Raw genomic sequence first — 22,189 nt, 5'->3', positions numbered from 1 at the left:
TTTATTTCTTTTAGAAGTTAACAGAAGTGCAGTTTTATCAAATATAATTGATTTGTCACTAAAAAGAGGCTATAATAGGGTTGAAAACATCTGGAACTTATGTGATTAATGATGTGAGGAGAAAAAAATCGCTTTAAAGTATAAATGTTATGTCACTTAACTCTGATCCAGTCCTTGATTTCAATATCTCTCAACTGTTCTGTCTAAATTTGCAGTTCTTGGCAACATTCCAAACTGCCAAAGTATGCAAAACAAGCAGTTTCTATGGAAACAGCAATCTTAACATGTAAAAAGGCAGGCGTAAGGATACAGCACAATAATTGATCAATTAATTTTAAGACTTATAAAACAACTTAAAAACCATAAAGCCTCTTTTTCAGAGTTTTTGTTATAAAAAGGGGGAAATTGAAATAGATACTTCACTTTAAAAGTCCTTTTAACCCATTCTCAGAACTACTTCTCATGACATCAACGAGAGGAAGGATTTACAGTCAAGAATACCTCAGTTCACAGATACAGAACTTTGAAGAGAAAAACTGTTGGCACCACACAGGGCAGAAGCTTTTGACAGCAGTTCTTTTATAGAGGCTATTAAGGTGCCAAAATGTTACTGTATGAGTGATAAAAAAAATGTATAATCCTAAATTTAAGGATTGTCCAGTTAAGAGATAGAATAAGATTAGGAAAAAGTAAATTCTAGTTGAGACCATGAAAATATAGTTGGCCTTTGATAGGAATGGTGTGAAAGAAGTAATTCTGGAAGAATGGAGCACATCACTTGGTAGTATAATCTCACTTGGACCTAAAAATCTCATTGAGATAAAATTATTTCCTGAATATGATTCTCATCTCTCAGTAACAGAAATAAAATCTGTGAGAAATCCCACATTAAATTCCTCGGTATCATAAAACCTGTTAAAAAATTAGGGTACAGAGTTAAAACTTCCCTGTTCAAGTTTCTGGAACAGCCTAGTGTTTCAATGAGAAATTCAGAACTCAAGTTTCAGATTTTTTTTTTTTTTTTTTTAAAGGGGCTTCAATAAAAACTTACTGTATTTAAAAAGCAGAGTGGGAAGTATTTTTACTTATATAATAGTGGCAAGGCTCTGCTAAATTCCTTAAATAACTTAAAGCAGGGTTTCCAAACCTTTTTGGGAGCATAGACCCCTTTTCAACCTCCAGCATTTTTGCAGACCCCCACATGTTGTTAGCTGTATGAACTGATCTTGTGGACTCTATTTGATTTATGATTTTAGAATAAAAAATGAATCTTAATTAACAGTCTTTCAGACACTGACCTTGAATTGAAGTATATTCTGAGCCCAGACGAAGTTCAGAGAAATATTTAATAAAGCTTTCTTCTAAAATAACACTTTATTTTCAAAACGGGAACATCTGAGGCAAATCTATCACTTTGTTTTCAAAACAGGTACATCTGAAACAAGTCCAGTAACAATACAAGCCCAAAACTGAATATCTCAAGGCTATAGCTGAAAATTATAAACATTAGATACGGAGCCAAACTGAGAGGCAGCGTTCAAGGTTGTTGTGAAGTTGCCAAGGCAACCCAAACGCTTCGTCTCAGTACAGTTAAACAAACAACAAATGACGTACCTTACATAGCGTTCGAATCGTCTCGAGCCCCCACACTTCACGAGGCCCCTTGTCGATCCGAGTCCCCAACTGACCTCCCAACTCGCGCCCCGCTCCCCGAGAGGCTCCGTCCCGGCACAATCTCCCACCAACTACCACCAGCCCCGCACAACCAGCAAAGCCCTCCTTTTGATTGTCTGGACCTCCTTACTGACTTTTAGAGATGGTTACACTTTCATGTGCGCATGTGCTGTCCGACGTCAGGCACGCGAACGCGCGCGTGCCCGAGACATCCCAAAGCACAAGCACGCGAAATCCCCAGAACCTCAGCGACCACCTCCCCGAGCGACGTGTACACCGGCAAAGCCGGCGAAAACGTCGACCCAACATTAGCCCAGCAAAAGGTAATTTTACAACACATGTTTCGTTTTTACCTGCAGTTATGTGCCATATATAGAAAAGTTATTAATAAAAGAAATAATTACATGCACACCAGACTCATTCATAATATGTAAAACTTATTAAATAATTCTTACTGATATAAACTGAATATACATAAATGCAAAGTACAGCCGTCAGTGTGCAAGACTGTACTCATTCAGGAATTTATGTAGTTTAACTACAGGCAGTCATAGTTTCATCTGTTTGGATCTGGAGTGACTGGAGGGAATGGACTGGTGGAGTGGGATAAAGAGACAGACTGGTAGAAATGGACTGGTGGAAGGAGAGAGAGACAGACTGATGGAGAGAAACACTGACTGGTGGGGATGGACTGACAGAGATAGAAACAGAGCGACTAACAGATGAACTGGTGGAGGGAGAGAGAAAGTGACTGGCAGGTTTGGACTGATGGAGGGTGAGAGAGAGCACGTGACTGGTGGAGCAAAGAGTGAGAGACTGGTGGAAAGGGGGAAGGAGGGATGTTTGGGACAAGCTCACATCACTAAAAGGGAGAGGTAGAGAAAGGTTTGGTGCACATATTTCCCTCCCAAACTCCCCTCCCCCCAGCAAGATTTTTTGTTGTTTTTTTTAAATTATGTTACTTGTGAACAGGAAGCCATCCTGTTAGTTTGATCTTGGCAGGGGTCCAATGGCTCTCTACACTTGCCTGTTACCAAATTCCATAAACACAAAGACAGGACACCCCTGTGTGAGCAAGGGCTCACTGATGTTGCTCTTACAAAGGGTAACAGATTATAGAAATAGAATTGTATTTCTTTATTCTCTTATATTCTAATTTCCGGTAAAGAAACTTCTAGCTGTAGAAGGCCGAGCTGCAAAACCCACCCAGCCAGCCCCCCCCCCCCCCCTTTTTTTTTTGCTGTAGTTTCTTGCAACTCCATTGCAAGAAAGAAACTACAGCAGTGGATGGACGTCAAGGGTGGTACAACAACCAAAATGCATTGGAGAGATCCTGGATTGCCCTGATAAAGCCACGCATTAGACCGGCTACAGTGGCCATGGTTGCAATGTTCTCCTGATGCATTTCTCCAAGTTCAGATTGGACGGAATGCCAGCCCTCAGCAACAGCCAGGTCGTACTGCTGTTGATGCAATATCAATTCAAGCACTAAGTTAACATCCAGCCCATCGAGGCTGATAATGGGCAGCCTAACCAGAATCTCCTCTTCCAGATGTTCTGAGTCTGTTGTCTCCAATAAATGTGTTTCCAGTATTACCACCTCCAAGTTAAGAGTCGCTGGGTACTCTGGCTGGCTCTCCTCAATACTCTGGCTTTCTGGACCGGGGAGGGGGATGAGTCATTGTGAATAGGAAATGAATTCTAGTGCAGGACGGACGAGACTGTGCCTCTCCTTCCGCACCATCATTCACATTCTGCAACTGCACTCGTGCATGCCTTGACCCGTGGAAAGGATAAAGGAACACAAGCTGCAGTTGATTAATTCATTGTCAGCTGTTAACCACCCAAACGCACAAAAGAGAAACATCAAAATGCAAACCCAGTAGCCTTGTAAAAAAACTGTACCTTCTCTCCTATCTGGGTCACAGTCAGGTGCATCTACCCCCAACCACCACCTCAGGGTGCAGAGTCAACACGATGAGCTCCTCTGGGGGGGGGGGGGCGTCAAAAACAATAGTGATTGCAGGCCCACCCAAGTCCTGTGCTGTGGCTGCCTCTATTTTTGCCGCCTTCTCCTTTACCTCCTTATAGGTGTCACACCAGCAGTGCTGTATTTGTTTGACATTATGTGTCTTCAGCGCAGAGAGCTGACAACAGCAATCTACAAAAAAAAAACCTTTTCTTAGTTGACATGGGAGCCTTAGATCGAAACAGTGCATTATAGTGCTTACACACATGCCAGCACAGCAGATCCTTCTCTGCATCAGGAGCGCACATCATGCACTTGCTTCTGTGGCAGAGACAGCAGTGGGCCCAGCCTGTTCTTCCTGCCCAGCTGCCTCACTCTCCAACATTGCTAACCTTTTTCTCCAGATCTTTTCTCCTGTTCCTTCCGCACCCTCTCTGGCATCTGCTTTCCATCTCCGTTTGCATTGCTTCCACCTTCTCCATTGATGCCTGGCACAGCTTGTTGAAACTGGGATGAAAAAAAAACATTGCATACCTCAGTTAGAATTTCAGTTGAAAACCAACTTAGAGATTCGTCCAAACACTATTAAGTACTTCCCACTAACTAAAAAAAAAAAAGAAAAGAAAAGGAAGGACAGGGGAAAAAGAGCATAGAACTCCATGCAGCCAGAACCACCCACATGGTAGCATGAACAGATTGGATTACAAACAGTTACTGGAATAACAAAACAAGAGAAGGAAAGCTAAAACAAAGTTAATGAACCTTAACAACCATTAAAAAAAAAAAAATCTGAGATAGTGAAGGCAATTGCTAACCCAACCAATGATAGGGGGACCAACTTTTCCCTCCCCTTTTCTCTGTCCCCTCTGTTCCAGTATCCCCCCGGCTGGCTCGCTGCAGCCCCTTCTTGAGTCTTGGCCCAGCACTCGGTGAGAGCCGGGAGAGACCCAGAGGGCATTGTTACATAGATCTGTGGAGCCACTGGGAACAGAGGACTGTGCTGTTCTCCAGGACTCGCAAGAGAATTTGCTGGACTCCCTTGCCTGGCAGAGCAGCCTAGCCTTTCCCTCCACCAAACCTCCCTTGCCTTCCCTGCTTCTGCTTTCCCCAGGAAGCCTCTTTTCATCTGCAAGGTTCTTGCTGTTCTCAAACAACTGAAGGTAAGGGTTTGAAAGGAAAATTGGTTCTTACCTGCTAATTTTCGTTCCTGTAGTACCACGGATCAGTCCAGACCCCCCCCCCCCCCCCCCCCCCCGTACCTGATCTGTTACATCCGCTCAAAGGTACTATTTTCTCTCCAGGTTTTTCAATTATCTGATTTTTTGACTATTATTACTCAAGACACCGAAAGCATCTTATAGATGAAAATACAATATTTTAAGTAAGAGCGTTCTTGTTCATTCAGAATTCTTTCAATTGTTCACTTGTTACATTTACCAGTTTTTTTCCTTATTGCTTGCTTGATCCTTGGAAGTCATATCTGCTTTGAAAGTACTTTATACTGAAGGGATGTAGGGTAGGCTCTGTCCTGATATAGGATGCCCTCACAGTTTTGGTCTGTCTCCATCTGCTGGACAGGAGGCTTAATCCATGGTCTGGACTGATCCGGGTACGTACAGGGAATTTACTTTTTCCTTTACTTTCTAGAGCAGTGCAGGCTGCGTGTGGGGCTCAAACCTGGGGAGAATAACAGCAAAAGCCAAGGGCTTTGTTTGGGTTGGTAAACTTCGTCTTGGTTTTTTGATTTCTTCCAGAGAGGAATAATCAGTAAGGGGGAAAAAAAAAAAAGGGAGGTGCCCATATCTCAATAAGGATAAAAACAGGATAGAAGCGGTCCAAAGAAGAGCAAACAAATTGGGAAGGGGTGAGCATTGGAAGACTTATGAGAAGAGACTGAAGGATATGAATAGGTATACCCTGGAAGAGAGGAGGTGCAGGGGAGATATGATACAGATCTTCAGATACCTGAAAGGTTTTGAATGCTGCACAATCGTCAAACCTTTTCCAATGAAAAGAAATCAATAGAACTAGAAGTCATGAAATGAAACTCCAGGGAAGTCTCGGAACCAATGTCAGAAAATATTTCTTCATGGAGAGGGTGGTGAATGTCTGGAATGCCCTTCCAGAGGAGGAGGAGAAGATGAAAACAGTGAAGGAATTCAAATGGGCAAGGGATAAACACTGTGGATCCCTAAAGGCTAGAGGATGGAAAAAGAAAAGAGGGCATGGGGTAACTTGCTGGTGTGGCAGTTGCTACCCTTAACAAATAACAGTATCAAGGCTTAATGCAACCCCATCATTACTCTCTGCTTCAACAGCAGTGGGAAAAGGGGATTTGGATTCAGACAGCAACCAAATGAGGGCCCTGACTTGTACGGTTTGGAGAACAAATAGTCATGGGGTAACTTGCTGAGGTGGCTGTTACTACCCTTAAGGGTAGATTTTAAAAGGTGCACGCACTGGCGCAAGCATGTTATAAAATACACAGGCCATGTGCACATATGCACCGGATTTTATATGTATGTGCGTGCGGCGCACACAAGGGGGAGTAAAATTTTGCAAATTCACGCAGCAATGAGATCGGGGCTATCCCCTATTCTAACCTCCCTTTCCCTCTCAACCCCCCCTTTTTTTTTTTTTTACCTTTTTTTCTTCGAGTTACTTCAGGTTGGGCCCTGAGACTCCAGGACAGTGATGAATGGCGCTGTCCCAGCCCGCCCATCCCCATCCATTTGTCAGGGCCCGGCACTTATGCATGTAGCCGGGCCCTTTTTAAAATGCGCACAGCGCGCACAGGGCCCGGCCCCGCAAGTAAGTGGCGATTTCACTCATGTGGCAGATTTAAAATCCACAAAAACATAGGAATCCACCAATATATTAATTCAAATGACGCTCATCACCAATTCAACAAATTTATATCAATCTATATATAAGAACCGCATCAGCAAGCCTGGCGACGTGCTTTGTGCAATTCAAAGCCGTCCGGTCTGTTCAATCATCTGCGATTATAGAGGCACTGAAAGATCACCAAGAAGGCTTCGGACAATTTGAAATTTGAAGAAATGTTTATCAGCAAAAATATATATAGATATTATCCGTCTGTGCCCGTGACATGAATGTTTGACCAATGACTCGAATGTTTAACAAATGACCCATGACCCGACAATGGCCGGTGTTTCGCAACAATCAAGTTGCTTCTTCAGGGGTCAATACATCGAGAACCATATAACATTAAACCCAACAGTATTATACACTTGAATCTGTTGAAAAGATCTCTTCATTAGGATGCCTGGTCTCAAAGAACTTCCAAGCTTCAGGACTAGAACACAAGCAGAATTTGAAAATGCAGTCTGTGCACTTTATTTTCCTCCATTCCCCCAAGTTAAACACATCCAAGATGTTGAAACTTTACATAGACGTTTTGCCAGGTTAAGGGTGGGCACTTTATCAAACTATCCTTTTTCTTGGGTAACTGGCTTTTAAAAAGTCCTCAATGGTAGCAATATATCTTATGATAAAGACCCCATGGATTTTTATATTTGTAAAAAGCATTAAGAAAAAAATGTTAACAAATATCATGTAAGGTCAGCCACAAATCTCCATTCATACTTACTGAAATGGCTTTCATGTTTCCTTGGTCCACTCCTCAAAGCAGAATATTATTGAAAAAGAAGCATTTTGCAAAAAAGCTGTTTTGTCAACATGATAATTTTTGTTAAACTAAGGACTAAAATGTTTAAAGTCAAAGGTTGTTATAGACAAAGTTCTGACATGATTTGTTCTGTGTCCTGACTACTTTCATTCTCAGTTTTAAAAAAACAAAACAAAAAAACAAACAAACATAACTTTGGGCACACAAAGATATAATGAAAGTGTTCCCAAAGCGACAGCAATTATTGGGAAAGGGAAAAAAAGAAAAAAAGATACTCCAGAGGGGCTGAAAGGGTTGGAATGCGCCCACTAAGAAGCAAAACTCTGCCCTGCCCAGAGATGTTCTGTCTCTTCCCAGTGACAAGATGGTAATTTGCCTCGAGTGAAAGAAAGAAAGAAACAACACAAAACACTTTGGATCTTAAAAAAAACCTCTAAAAACTAAATCAATAACAGCAGCTGAGACATAGCTCCAAAGGGCTGAAATCCAAGAGAGGACAAGAAAACTCAGGACCACAGGATGTTTAAGTGTCCTCCAGAGAATGTGATAGTATGTTGCCTCTCTTCCAAAGAACACTAATTAACTGGAAATCCAGAAATAGCTGTGTCTGCTTTACATTCTTTAAAAGCCTTGAAAGAGTTCCTTTAGCAGCCTTCAAGCTTTGCCAAACTCCCACAGAGCTTGAAGGTGTTCAAACAGCAGGTAACTTCCACAGAACTGTGACGTCACAGAGGCATAGACATAATTCCTAATGGTATAACAGTCAAAAGGGGAGGGGCCAGAGCCAGGGAAACCAGACAGCCAAGCCATATGTCAGACATGTTTTCTCTCTCATCAGTAGTTGGTTCTAGGAGGGTTCTGAGGTTCTGTGGCTGATGCTGCAGATACTTTCCTTCAGAGGTGCCAGCTCTGTGGGTGCTTGAGCACCCCAATATTGTCCCCTGAAGGGCTGTATGTTGGGAGCTGAGAGCTCCATGCTGTAGGGCTGTGGGGGAGGGCAGTAAGAAAGGGCTTCTGTCACCTCACTACTGCTCCCACCCTGCACTGCTCATCTGTCTCCCAGCTACTGCTGTTGCTGTCCCCTGCAGCCTACTGGCTGGCTACGGAATATGACCAATTGGCTACAGGAGGAGCAGCAGTCTAGGAGGCAGGCTTCCTGAGATGTAGTGGAGAAGGGAATGGATGCTGATAGAGAGAGAGCCTAGAAAGGGAGGAGGATGAAAGAATGGCTAAGAAAACTGCTAGGAAGTGGTTTAAAAGGGGATACTGGGTGGCAGTTAGATACTGTGATGGTAGTAGTGTTGATGTTTGCTAACTCCTAGAACAGGAGAAAGGCTGGACCCAGGAACAGGATTGCCCCAGCACCTGGGATCTTCTGCCTTGGATTGAGCATTCAGGTTCTGATGGCTGGCAGGAATTTACAGGAAGAACTAAAAGGCACACACTTGACAGGACAGAGTTAGTGCTAAGACAGGGAAATAAAAGGGTGCCCACAAAGCTAGACAGAATAAAGCCAAAGGACAAACAGAGACCAGAACCAGAACAGAGGGCCACAAACCAAGACAGAACAAAATGAGAAGGCCACAATACTAGGGCTAAATACAGAGCAAAGACCAAAATACAAGAATCAAGACTAACTGAATCCACGACAAGGAGCAGAGTTAACTCTAAGCTGAGGCAAGCTTTTAAACTTTGGCAGTGCAGAAACATGGCTGCCAGCAGGAACTCCAAAGCCATAGTATTTGGAGGACCTAGCAGCAGGGAACATAACTCACTGAGAGCCCCTCCTGGAGGGAGGTAAGCACTGCACACTGATTCTCACAAATACTGCTGTGAGGGTCAGAGAGGAACTGAAAAAATAAATTCTGGCTGGAAGAGGTAGAGACTGGGGGAGTAGTTATGGAAGAGGGAGAACAGTTTATTTTAAAATATTTATTACCCGCCCTTCCTCCATTCAGGGTGGGGTACAAGAAAACAAAAAATTATATAAGAATCAAACAATGACAAAAATCAAACAATCACAGACACTGTTAGTGATGATAGACTTTATAGTGCTCAGATGGAAAATACCTTTTGAAATACGGTAAATGGGTTTTAAGTGCTTTCTGGGAAAAAAAAACCTTTGGTTCTGCTATTCTCTTTTGGGAGGGATTTCCATTAAAAAAAGGGTTGGCAGTGGAGAAAGCCCCTTCCCTAGTCTCTTCAAGATGGACTGTCTGAGGAGAGGGAGTATCTAGAAGGCACGGACTAGAGGAGCGTAAAGATTTGGATGGAGCATGAATTTAGTGAGGCTGCAATCCACAGTGAAGGAATATTATGAATGAGAGTATAAATAACACTGAGCTTATATTGTATCTGAAATGAAATTGGGAGCCAATTTAACATTTACAAAACTGGGGTGATGTGTTGCGTATGTGTGTTTCCGTTAATAGCCTGGCACCAGAATTTTGGATAATCTGTAAAGGGCAAATTGAATAAGCAGGCAAACCTGTGAAAAGTGCATTGCAATATTCCAAACCAGAAAAAGAGAACTGATGGAAGAACCATTCAAAAATCAGGTGGCTGAAGAAGTGGTTTTAGATGGTGTAAGAGTTGCAGTTTGAAAAACTAAGTTTATGTAAGGGACTTGATGCGAGTATGCAAAGGTTACACATTTTTGTATATGGGTATATTTTGATTTTTGAAGAATTTTTTCAGGAACATAAAAGGGAACCAAGTTAGAATCCTAATTTTGGTTTTCAGGACATTTGAGGCAAGTTTGTTTTGAAAAAGCCAATCATGAATGGTTGTAAGACATGAGATGAATTGCTCTGTGAGATGCCAAGTATCCTTGAGGAAGGGGGGGGGGGGAATTGTATGTCATCTGCATACAATTTATAGTGTACCCCAAGGCCAGCAAGCAGCTGACATAAAGGAGTCAGATGCTGAAAAGGGCTGCTGATAATGCCAAGCCTTGGGGTACACCAGAGGTCAGAGGAACCCAACTTGAAATTTCCAACCCAATTTTTACTTGTTGAGAACGACATGTTAAGTATGAAGTAAACCATGACGTCTAGTTCTGTGGAAACTACACAATCAAAAATAGACCAGCTCTGGTCAGGAATCTTATGAAGGATAATTTTTTGCTTGGTCATCAAGGGAATATTATCTATTAACTTGGAGATTTTGTCCTTGAAAAAAGTAGCAAATTCATTATGCTTACATTCTCCTCTGATGCTAAGGATATGGGAGATAGGAATGTAGATACCAATAATCCCATAGAGACGGAGGGAGGGAGGATGTCACCACTGTAAACCTTAGCCCTGCACTTTTCAGGAACCTCCATTAGTCTTTAAAACTCAGTGAAGTTTCATTGTGTTTGCTTTCGATGTAAAAGGGTGGGCCATGTAGTCAGGAATTGTTCCAGTATAGTCTCACAGATTTCACATTCAGTACCTAATTCTCCCGCCCAGCAGATAGAAGATGAAATGGGGTCAAACAACCCCTTCTACATTATGTGGCAAATCCAGAATTTTCTGGAATAGTGTGTTATCTGGATAAGTTGAAATTGAAACGCAGTTCATTTTCTGAGTGCTTTGATCTTAGCACATAAAGCACACCTGCTTTGTTCAAACATGTTTACCAAACTAAACTCAATTGAATGAAGGACTAACATTTCATAGGGCAAGTCACCACTCAAATCCTCAGAGTCCATCTTCCAGTACTCCTTATAAATGATCAACAGGCCCCTTTTGCCTTGGTTGGGAGACCATTAGATATCAGGGTGGACTAATTTGGTAAAGAATATCAAAAAACAGAATTTAGAAGCCAGGATTCTGTAATAAAGAAAAATCACATTTTTTGTATTACGTCATAAATATGCTATTTTGTTTTAACCACCTGAGCATTTATCATTACTGAAACAATCAAGTGGGGAAGGCCATACATGAACACTGAATAGAACTAGACAAGATGGCCGACGAGAGTTTGAGACTGCCCATAAATTTGAAGGTCACCATATCTCCCTTCGTACATGAGGACAGGAATAGGACAATGATCTGAGTCTCTGGAAGGATAAACTGGTATAATCTCCAGCTCATTGTTCCTCATCGCACACGAAGCAGCACAAAGGAGCTCCTTTGTTGCGCTCATTCGTACGTGCGCACCACTAGTGTGCAGCACCTCTGGCGTCTACACTGCTTCTTGACCCCCCCCCACACACACACGGATGACATCAGCAGGGAGGGTGGGGCTAGAGTTTGATGACAACTTGGCCAGCAGGAAGACGGTGCAGGAGCCAGTATAGTTACTCTCACTGTTGAGGTTAAGTTGTCGAAGCCCCGATGGACTGGTAAGATTCAGCATGACAGCACAGGCAAGTTTTTTCCTCACAACAGTGATCTCCTCCTCAACGACTGCCGGTTCTTGATCCTCCTGCATGGAGGACATCATCAGGGGGACGGGACTAGAGCATGACAACAACTTGTGCGGCAGGAAGGCAGTGCAGGAGCCAGGACAGTTATTCTCACATGGCCCCTGCCTCATTCCAGAATCACCTCATCCTGCTGCCACTGCCAATCCCTAACTGCGCTACACTTCTGAGTACACTTCCTGTGTTGGTGTGTCATGCTCAATCTCTGGCCTTATTCAAATTCAGTCTAAATCCCATTCTTTGAGGCTGTTTTTAAACCTTAACCCCAATTTAATTCTACAACACCCAGGGCCAGTAGAGACCCCTGCTGCATAGTGCCTAACATTTATTTGTGGCTGGAGCTCATATAAGTTGATGAGGAAGGCCCTACCACTCCTCCCTCCCATCCTATGCCTCTGATTACTTAAATGATGGGTAATCCCATCCTGTTAAGGAGTCTTCCAAAGGTATGGAAAAGGGGCTAGGATGGGAAGTGAAAAGGTTAAATGTATTTTGATACCTGTTAAAAAGAGCCCAAAGGAATAATTGAAGCAAATTTTCCTCCTAACAAGTTGGGAGGATAGTATTTAGGTGTGAGTCGGATCAGGATGACAGGTAATTTAACAGTTTTCTAAACAATATTCAACCAATAAAGAACTTTTTTTTTTACAGTAAAAAGAGTATTCAATGCAATTGTACAATATATGAACCTATGCTGTTACCCATTAGTAAGAATCTAAATTTCCCCTTTGATATAATAAGTTTCAACAAGCTTCAGTATCAGATAAACATCTAGGTTTAACTATCACTTGGTGCTCCTTACAGTTTCAAAGGATCACAATTGTTTTCTTAAAATCTTTCATTTATTGGTATTTTGTAGACTTTCCTGAAAGGAAAGCATTACACCAGATGAGTACAACTATCACTCACTTACTAGAGTTTCAACTTTAGAGGCTTCTAAAAAAAAAACAAAAACCCACTCAGGAGCTTTTAAGTGTCAGTGTTTAATATGTGGTGTAAGTAGGTGAGGTCTCGCTTTCTTCTGGCCATCTAGGCTGTTGCTCCAGCTGTGTGACATTGGTCCTACATTGTAACCCTCTACAGGTCTCCTGACTCTTGCCGGGTATCTACTAACCTGATTTCTTAAAATAAAATAAAAAAAAGAGAAAAATTTCTATGCCAGTGGTTCTCAAACTTTTTTCAGTTGAGACACATCTGATAAATGGTTCTCACATGCGTGACACACTGCTCATTACAATCTACAGCAGAAATTTAAAAAAAAAAAGGCTCTATTACTTTTATTGTTAAGAATGACACAAGAGAAAAATAAGAGTACTTGGAACATAAATTATATGAATAGTAAACCTCCCATACCAGAATAGCACCAACTTCTAGCACGCAAACAGTAACCATCTTACCTAAGCAAAGGCAATACAAAGTATTACACCAGGCCTTAAAACTCCAATACTTCAATTAGGAAAATGGAACAAGCCAGGCTGCTCTAGAGCCCTACACAGAAACTACACGCCGGCAGAAAACCTCACTTCAATCACATGTGCAGGCCCTCACCTAACAAAGAATAAAGAGACCATAAAGCATAAATAGAAACATGCAGACAAAAACTGAACTGGAAACCGCAACAAGCCAGAGTCTCTGTATGCAGTGCAACAAAGGAAAAAGATGAATCACCAGTCCTCAGAAAATAAAGCAAGAAATACAAAATCAATAGCAGTAAAACCATACTAATAAAAAGAACAGGCCTTGCCTGATACACTGAAGGATACCTTATCAGATGTTCCTGTTTAAATAAAGAAACCAGACAGAAGGACAATATGACTAAAGCATAAGCAGGTGTCATGGTTTGGCCAAAGCAGAGTGCAGAGGTCATAAAGACCCCCATCCTTGGAAGGAAGGGGGGCAGCCTGAGATGGAGAAAAACACTCTGACACACACCTTGGCAAAAAGGACATGGCAGTTCTCCCCCTGAAGGAATGAGAGAGGGAAAAAGACCTGCAATGCGGCAAGAGACCCTCCACACACCACGTGGTTATGCATGAGCTTATGCATATTTATCAGCTGGAAAGTATAAGATGGGGGGGGGGGGCAAGGAAGAGAAAAAGGAAGTTACAAACCCTGAACGCAAACTCTTGGAGAAAACCCAGAGAGCGGATCCATGGCCGATTCTGCTAGCTAACTAAGGAGTGAAATAGAGTGGCAGTCTAAAAGTTCAGTCTACACAGACTAAGCTGGCTACGCTGCAGTCATTTGAAGCAATGACTCACATAACCGTCCAGAGCAAGTAATCATGTTGTGCTTTTAGAGGGCGCAGAGCCTCCGGATTGCCGACGCAGTCTGCTATTACGTTTGCCCACTCTTTGCCAGGTGGGGAGCACAGCTCTAGATATAGAGGGCTTAGCAGATTTGGTGGATCCCTGGGAGGCTATGAATTGTCACAGTGACAAAATGTGTCAGCCAGACATTGTATTTTATGTGTAGTTCCTTCCAAGGAAAAAGATAGTCCAAAAGGATGTAGCCAACGGTATCTAATGTTATCTTTTCTCAGAAATGATGTAACTTCTTTTAGTTCCTGACGATTCTGTAGCATTGCTTGCGAGAGGTCAGAAAAGATTGCAATTTCTTGCACCTCCCATTTCCATATGGCCTGTTTTTTCAGCTGCTTGTGCTACTTTTTCCTTGATAGCAAAGCTATGAAAGCATATATCAAGACTGCGATTAGCCATTGGAGTGCGGAGAACTCTATGTGCTCTGTATAATATGATATCTGGTGGCTCCACACCCTCCTTGTGTTGAGAGGGGGTCAAGAGGTATTTGCAGAAATGAGTTATCAGGGTAGTACAGTCCTCTGCATCTGGAGATTCTTTAAACCCTTGAAAGCGCAAGTTACTCCATCGTGTGCGATTTTCAGATCTGTAAGCTTAGCTTTCAAATTCTGATTATCTTCCTGCAAATCAAGACAAATTGCCCTTACATTATTAGATATCTCCTCTTGTGAATCAAGTCGAGTGTCCAGGTCATCTATGCGGTGACCCATCGCAGCAATATCCTCTCGAATCTCCTCCATTGATGTAGAGTATGGAGGCAAGGAACACACTTGATGCAGCTTTCATCGCAGGCAGGAAGAGAAGGCAAAAAGGGCTGAGCCCTCACGAGGCTCTTCCTTTTATTGTACATTCATACAAAGGCAGATGATGTGTCATTACATGATTGGCTACTTTCCCATAGCAACAGACGAGTCCTTACACTATCGGCTTTGGCTCAGGGGGTGTGCACGGATCATTTCATTGGCTGCTGAATTCTATACCTCCTGACTTTGTCCTGCCTCTGACTAGGGAACACCCAGCCTTACTTTCAGGCTATCAGGATTAATTATAAACTAGAGAAATACATGAAGTCAGGTATCCTTTCCTAGGCAGAGAGGCTTAAGCACAAGTGATGCTTTTATTCAGGCAAATGTCAGGGAGAAGGGAAGTTAGTGTTTAAACCCTGATGAAATGGCTTGCTGGCAAGCACATATTTTCCACATCTCACCCTTTCTGTTTTTGTTTAGGCAGCTCAATGAAGCTTTAGACCCTTACTGAAATCTGTTATGTCTTGGTATGGGCTGGAAATAGGGGAAAGGGGGATTATGGAGAGAAGAAAGCTGATTCGACGTGGTGTGCCAGCTGCCGATGAGCTCCTGAATCTCCATATCACCCAGAGCTGGTGCAGGTGGTGTGCCAACGCTGCAGGGCTCATGATTCCCTATTAGGCATCTTACAAGACATCTTTGTATCCGGGCTGAGAGCAAGGTTTCAATATGGATATGAGGGTTGGGTATGCACTGAATACAGCATCACAGGCAAACAATTAAGACAATTATGGTCATTATAATAGAAATCACCCCTTTGAGACCAGAAATAGCAGGGAGCCAGGACCATAGCCAGTCCCATGGAGAAGTAGGTATTCTGTCTGAAAGTGGTGCATCAGCAACCATGGTTTCTATCTGCTCTATGGTATGTGTGAGGTTTGCTTTATAGTCTGATATGTACACACAGCAATGAGATCCAATTAATGCACAAACACCACCCTTTAAGGCTAAAATGGTTTCTAAGGTATAGCTGTTCTGTAATGCTACTTCTCTAATCTGAGAGACTTTTGTTGTGAGTAGTTTTAATGCATGGACTGTCTGATTGAATATGGCAGTCGTCCAGTTAGCTAGGATGTGTAAATCTCTGTAATTCATAGCTGTCCCCATTGGAGGAAACAGGCTTCTAGCTACCTGAGTTTCTGTAAACTTTTCTATGGGATTATTTATCGCCTCCCTTTTGTTACGGAGCCTTGCTTTGGGTAAATTTTTGACTGCATAGTATGAGGGGAGGATGTAGCCTAAAGTGCATCTGTCTTTCCATCTTGGGGAAATGTACATATATGCTCTACGCCCACATAACATCCATATGTTTCCTAACAGATTAGTGGACATGTCATTGGTTATCATTTGGGCTATATAACTACAAAGGGTAAATCCTTCATCCCCTCTATACTTTCTGTACTTGCTTGGGTCTCCCACTGAACATCCTGAAATCTGCCAATTGCATACATATATGTGGTATAATTATGTAAGTGTTCAGTGATTAATACAAAAGTTCAGTTACAATATGGATATTTCCCACCTGAATCCCTTTCCCATCCCCTGTATCATAGTCCCAACAAAGAGCGGCAGTCTCTTGAATACGGCTACCAATGTGTAGTATGGTATTATTAACTGGAGAGTTAATGAAAACACCTCTCTGAAAAGGATAATTAGTTCATACTGTAAGGTTAAATGGTACAGCATGCATCAGTCATTCTCCGCGGGCTTGGGTTGGCATGTGTGCGCAGATCCAACAGTCTGTTCGATTCAACAGGTGTGAAAAGTTCTGTCAGAGTCCTTGTTCTGAAATCGCCATAGCTGGAGAAATAAGGCAAAGGAGGAGGATGCAGAACACAATTGTTAATGAGTTGGCATTCAGGCAAGAAAAAGCGGCTAATAAGTTCTCTGGAGTTCTCAAGGCCTTGCTGTTCTAAGAGTTGTGCAGATTGGTTGGATAGGGCCTTGATCTGTCCCCAGGTCATGTGGTGCTGCTTTTTGCAAGGAGTCCGGTCTCTGTCCTTCTGAGGGCTGTGGAGGCTCAGGGAGAAGTTTGGGATCGGGTCCTGTAGACCTGGACACCTTTCCATCTTTCCACGGCTTGATACCTGTGGAAGCAAGCAGAGAAACACATCCTCGTTCCCCATTTTAAGGGAACGGGCCCGTACCAGACATTAAATATTCTATACAAAACTGATGGCTGTGGGTGACTAACCCTAGTCCCATAATGATTACTCATGGCTGTGGTCTTAAATTTGATATGTTTGGATGATTTAAAGTGATTTAAAACAATACTTTGTTCTTGTTCAGCCAGTCCTTCTTAGGGGGAAATCCAGGGGCAATCCCTCCTTTTTCTTTTTGTTTGGTCCAGAGCTCTTAAGGGTATGATTTGCTCTCTCCACAATGGCTTGCCCTGTGGTGTTGTAGGGGATGCCAAATAAGTATTTAATGTTCAATTATTGACAAAATTCATGCAAAGGAATGGCTGCAGTAAATAGAGCCATTTTTAGTTTTCAGAACGTAACCCCATTATCAAGAACGTTTTTATGCAGTGATCAATTTTCATTCAGTAAAATAGCAATAAATGTAAATTAATCGTTTAAAGGAAAAGTCATTTGCAGTAAGCAGAATCAAATGACAAGTATATTAGAGATTACATTAAACATATGTTACACAAGACTGACATATATTCATTCATCTTGCAAATATTAATTTACACAAAACTGACACATATTCATCCATCCTGCAAATATTTCTTGCATCAAGACAGACAACAGATAACACATAATTTGAGCTAAAAATCTTACCAAAAAGTTATCAAAAACAAAATTAGATCAAGGATCAAAAATCAAAAGTCAAAAGGCGTTAGAAAAATGTTAAAATAAACTGCAAAGTGTCATCTTCACATCTCCTCATGGCAGGAAGGCTGTAAATCTGGAAAATATTAAAAACTGGCATACAGCAAAAAATTACTAAGGTAAGGATTAAGGTGAAATTCTTACTTTTTTAACCTTGGAGAATCAATTCTATCATTCAATTTAATAAAATCAATTTGGATTTGCAAGAAAAGGTTTGGGAGGGATTGCTTTAGATGTAGCAACCTCTATCAGTAAAAATTTTAAGGTTCAGAATTCTGTATAAATTTTGTGAAAAAGAAAATAAAACTGAAGTGTCCTTAAGACATGAGGACCGCAGATCTGAAAAATAAAAACTATTATACAACAGAATTATTAAAACAATAATATAATATAACTTGTAGAATAACATAGCGCCTCCTAGTGGAGACACCATCATTACTTTATAGATTGCAACTATTGTTCCAGGTTGCAATCAATAATACTCTGAGCTTACTTTCAATGTGGAATATCAGAATAGAATTTCTTCTTATAATTATTAGAATAGGAAATTAAACACGCTGTTTGCTCAGCTCTGTCTGCTGCACGCTAAAGTTTGAAAGTATTAAAAGATTAAAGACAGATTGAGAGGAAGGGCTAGTGCAGTAATGCATTGAAAGTTGAGGGAAAAGATTTGGATCAGCAGGATATCTGAACTGTCTGAGTTATAACATATATAAACTAGAGAGAGAAACTGCAGTACTAAGTCCAGTTTTTTTTCTTTTCAAAAGTTCTCCCTCCCTCCCCCATGAGTGGCAAGCAAGAGTTAAAGGGGGGGGGAGGAGCAGTGTTTCTTAAAAGAAAAGAACTGCACCCAAGGAATTAATCCTTCAGTCAATAGGAACTGAAAGATAGTTTTGTTTAACAATAGATAACATCGACCGAGGATTTGCTGATTCCTTGCAGACAGATACTATTTTTCTCCTATAGGGAAAATTGCAATAAGAATCTGTGCGCTGGCAATTCAAGCAATTGCTTATAAACTTAAATCTCAGAGAAATGGAGTCATTTTAAATGTGAGCCAAATTAATTTTGCAAGAGGGAAACTTTAACATGTAATTTACACAGTAATTGTTCAAATCTCAGTAGTTTTAACATAAGGTTCTGCATTCACTTTGTGGGGGAAAATACTCTCAAAGTATGCAGATTTTTTGTAACTGAATTCAAAGACTAATAGAAACCATTTTTTTTTCCAATCACTACTGTTTGTAAAGAGAAACCATTTTTTTTTTTTTCATAGTGATATTTTCTTTGCTTGTAACGCAGGAGTCTAATTAAATCCTTTTTTTCATATTGATATTTTCTTTGCTTGTAACGCAGGAGTGTAGCTGCTTGGCCCAAGGTCTTACACGCTGATTTCTTTGAAGACCTGGGGGCATAGCCACTGCTGATGGCATTCCGGGCTGCACTCAACTCTATTGCTGCCACACCTAGTTCTTTGTTTCTTTCTGTAATGGGAAAGGCTTGAATCCCTTTCAATAATTCCTCTCTTGTGAGATTTCCATGTTCTAGGTGAAATCCCATGCTGACCACGGCACATAAATTGTTACCGGGAGCAGTGGTTTGAGATGGTAATTTACCTGGACAAATTGATGATGCAGAATTAATGACTGTCTCAGGCAATGGCAAATGGTGGTACAGGGAGTTGGTGGTTGGTGGGGGAAGGGCTTGCAGGCAAGATGGAGGAAGGCTAGTTTTTCTGACCTCAGTGTTTTCAGTTTCCTGGGGCCTTTTCTCTGAGATGGACGCAGAGGAAGCCACAGGAGCCATGTGAGTGTGTGTCCCCAGATGTTCTATTTCATTTTCTGTCCCCCTTTGTTCATGGTTCTTTTCTGTGATGGGGAAGGCTTGAAGTCCTTCCAACAATTCTTCTTCTGTAAAGTTTTCTTTCTGCTGAAATTCAATGCTAATCGCCCCACCCAGGCCAGGTTGTGGCTCTATTGTTCTCAAGGGTTGCTTTTCTGAAGAAATGGGGAAGGTGTGAATTGGCTTGGGTGTGGGTATGGAGAGCTGATACAAAGAATTTGCTGTCTCTGAGGGAGACTGAGCATAAGATGGGGGAAGGGTATTCTGATTGAGTCTGCCTGCTTCTAAAAGCACATGGTTTGAAACTGCTGTCTTGGAACTTTTTTTTTCCATGTGTTCGATGGCCTCTGTACATTTTTGCCAGATTAATCTTTGCTTTATGGGAGCTCTGGGAGCCGTATGAAGACAATTGCCGATTGAAATCCATTCCTGGGTATTTAGAGTATTTAGAGTTCCAGAATACCAAGGGCAATGGCAAGCTATTTCACTTATTAATTTTTCTAAGTCCCCCAGGCTGACTTGCGCTATTTTTCTTCTGGTGATGAAATAATGATTATTGATGATTTGCTGCAGCTCCCTGGCATGTAGCCTCTGCTGTACAGTCAAATCATTGCCCATGCTCACGAGTGGGGGGAACAAACTTGCTGAGAAATACTTTAAAAATACTAAGAAGTACTTTTTTTAAATTATTACGATTGCAAATCTGTTGAACGGTACGTACCTTGGCTATGACCAGCCGAAATAAGCATGGAGTTTATCATCACGGTCGGGCTCACCAGAAGTAGAGTATGGAGGCCAAGAACATACTTGAGACAGCTTTCATCGCAGGCAGGAAGAGAAGGCAAAAGGGGCTGAGCCCTCACGAGGCTCTTCCTTTTATTGTACATTCATACAAAGGCAGATGATGTGTCATTACATGATTGGCTACTTTCCCATAGCAACAGACGAGTCCTTACACTATTGGCTTTGGCTCAGGGGGTGTGCACGGATCATTTCATTGGCTGCTGAATTCTATACCTCCTGACTTTGTCCTGCCTCTGACTAGGGAACACCCAGCCTTACTTTCAGGCTATCAGGATTAATTATAAACTAGAGAAATACATGAAGTCAGGTATCCTTTCCTAGGCAGAGAGGCTTAAGCACAAGTGATGCTTTTATTCAGGCAAATGTCAGGGAGAAGGGAAGTTAGTGTTTTAAACCCTGATGAAATGGCTTGCTGGCAAGCACATATTTCCCACACATATGTTCCAGCATTTCCTGTCGATAGGACTTAATGTCCTTTCGGAGGATAGTGAACCATTCTCTGAACTCCGCACAGGATGGTACATCTGAGTTAGGTATGTTTATAGACTCGATGCGCAGCTGTTCATTCTCCGGGCCTGGTTGATCGGCGCCATCTTGGGCATTGCGCGCTTCATCGCTGCTCCCATCTATGTAGGAGAATCGGCGCAAGTTAGTATTTTTGCGCTTAGCTGCCATGATAAGTGATTTAGAGGCTAATCGGCGCTTCAGATTAAAGTGGAAAAGGTGCCTCGATGCAAGCAGATAGTCTGAGCGACGTCGGGAGCTCCTAGGTTAAGCTGCCATCCCGGTCGATGATATCACTTCCCCCTGGGAAGGAAATTCTGCCCACGTCCAGGAGACCCCTGCCCACCTGGAATTCTTACTTTTTCATGCCCTGGAGGATGAGATATTCTTGAGACCCCCACATATTGATGGACACTTGCATAAGTTAAGAGAAGTTCTGGAAATCTGAATCTGAACACAGATATAAAGGAATAAATGTGTATGATGCCAGTTAATCACAGTGGAAGATCTGCAGCGGTAGAGTTTAATTTTGTAACACCCATCCGTGTCCAGCATGTTTAATCTGGTTCATGCACCTATTACACTCATTGATATAGCACCCACAGCAAGAGTCACCCCCTTACCTTGAGCCCTGGAGATCTATTCTACTCCCTTTTAAAAAACCCATGCCCTGATGCTCTTGGGACTGTGCAAGAACTTAGCCCTGGGACCAATATAAACACCAGAAGAGAGGCCACAGATATTTCTGGAGGCAGCAAAGTGATGCGTACCTTCTAGGTAGGATGTCTTTATTTCCTCCTCTGAATAATCCTGTTCCTCAAGGTTCTCAATCGATGGATGATAGCATTGCCCCTGCTACACTTTTCCATGAAGGTGCTCTCTTTCCTTTTATGAAAGAAGTATCTCAGCACTTCTAGAGTGTAGCCACAATAGAAGCAGCATGTGGGAAAGGATTCTGCATCCTGCACAGAAAATCATAATGGGGTAGAGTTAGCAGGGAACAGACAAGCAGTTCGTATACACTCGATCAGGCCGATCCAATAAATGTGCACAGAAAATGGGCGCTCAGTGTTGAGCACCCAGCCACCTCTCCTGAACGCATGATCGAATATTTAAATGAGGGGTCGTGCTAAAAAGGAGATGCTAGGGCCAAATGTGTGTCCCTAGCGCCTCCTCGGCATTGGGTGCACAGGAGAAGTGGCTGTCAAGTGGGTTGGAAAATGGACGCCATTTTGATTCCCGGACCCTCAAAATGGCGCCGATCGCCTTTGCCCTCACTATGTGTAACACAGTGAGGGCAAAGGCGATTGGCGCCATTTTGAGTATTGGCATCGGACGGCGATTTTGAGTCTCAAAATGGCGCCGATCG

General features: G+C 42.2%; 1 long non-coding RNA gene across 2 annotated transcripts; it reads right to left on the bottom strand.

Annotated features, from left to right (window-relative positions):
• Positions 1-950: 950 nt before the first annotated feature.
• Positions 951-21,769, bottom strand: LOC115093912. Of its 2 annotated transcripts, none has more exons than XR_003857436.1 (3): positions 21,591-21,769; positions 4,036-4,150; positions 951-3,835 (listed from the first exon to the last, which is right to left on the bottom strand). It is a non-coding gene; the product is annotated as an uncharacterized LOC115093912 (long non-coding RNA). The 2 variants fall into 2 exon arrangements; XR_003857435.1 differs by lacking the exon at positions 21,591-21,769 and adding an exon at positions 7,257-7,385.
• Between the last annotated feature and the right edge of the window lie 420 nt (positions 21,770-22,189).

This window comes from Rhinatrema bivittatum, chromosome 6 (genome assembly GCF_901001135.1).
Source record: "Rhinatrema bivittatum chromosome 6, aRhiBiv1.1, whole genome shotgun sequence".
Lineage (NCBI taxonomy): Eukaryota > Metazoa > Chordata > Amphibia > Gymnophiona > Rhinatrematidae > Rhinatrema > Rhinatrema bivittatum.
The sequence above is the reverse complement of the archived record's forward strand: the minus strand, read 5'-3'. Positions and strand labels throughout refer to the sequence as shown.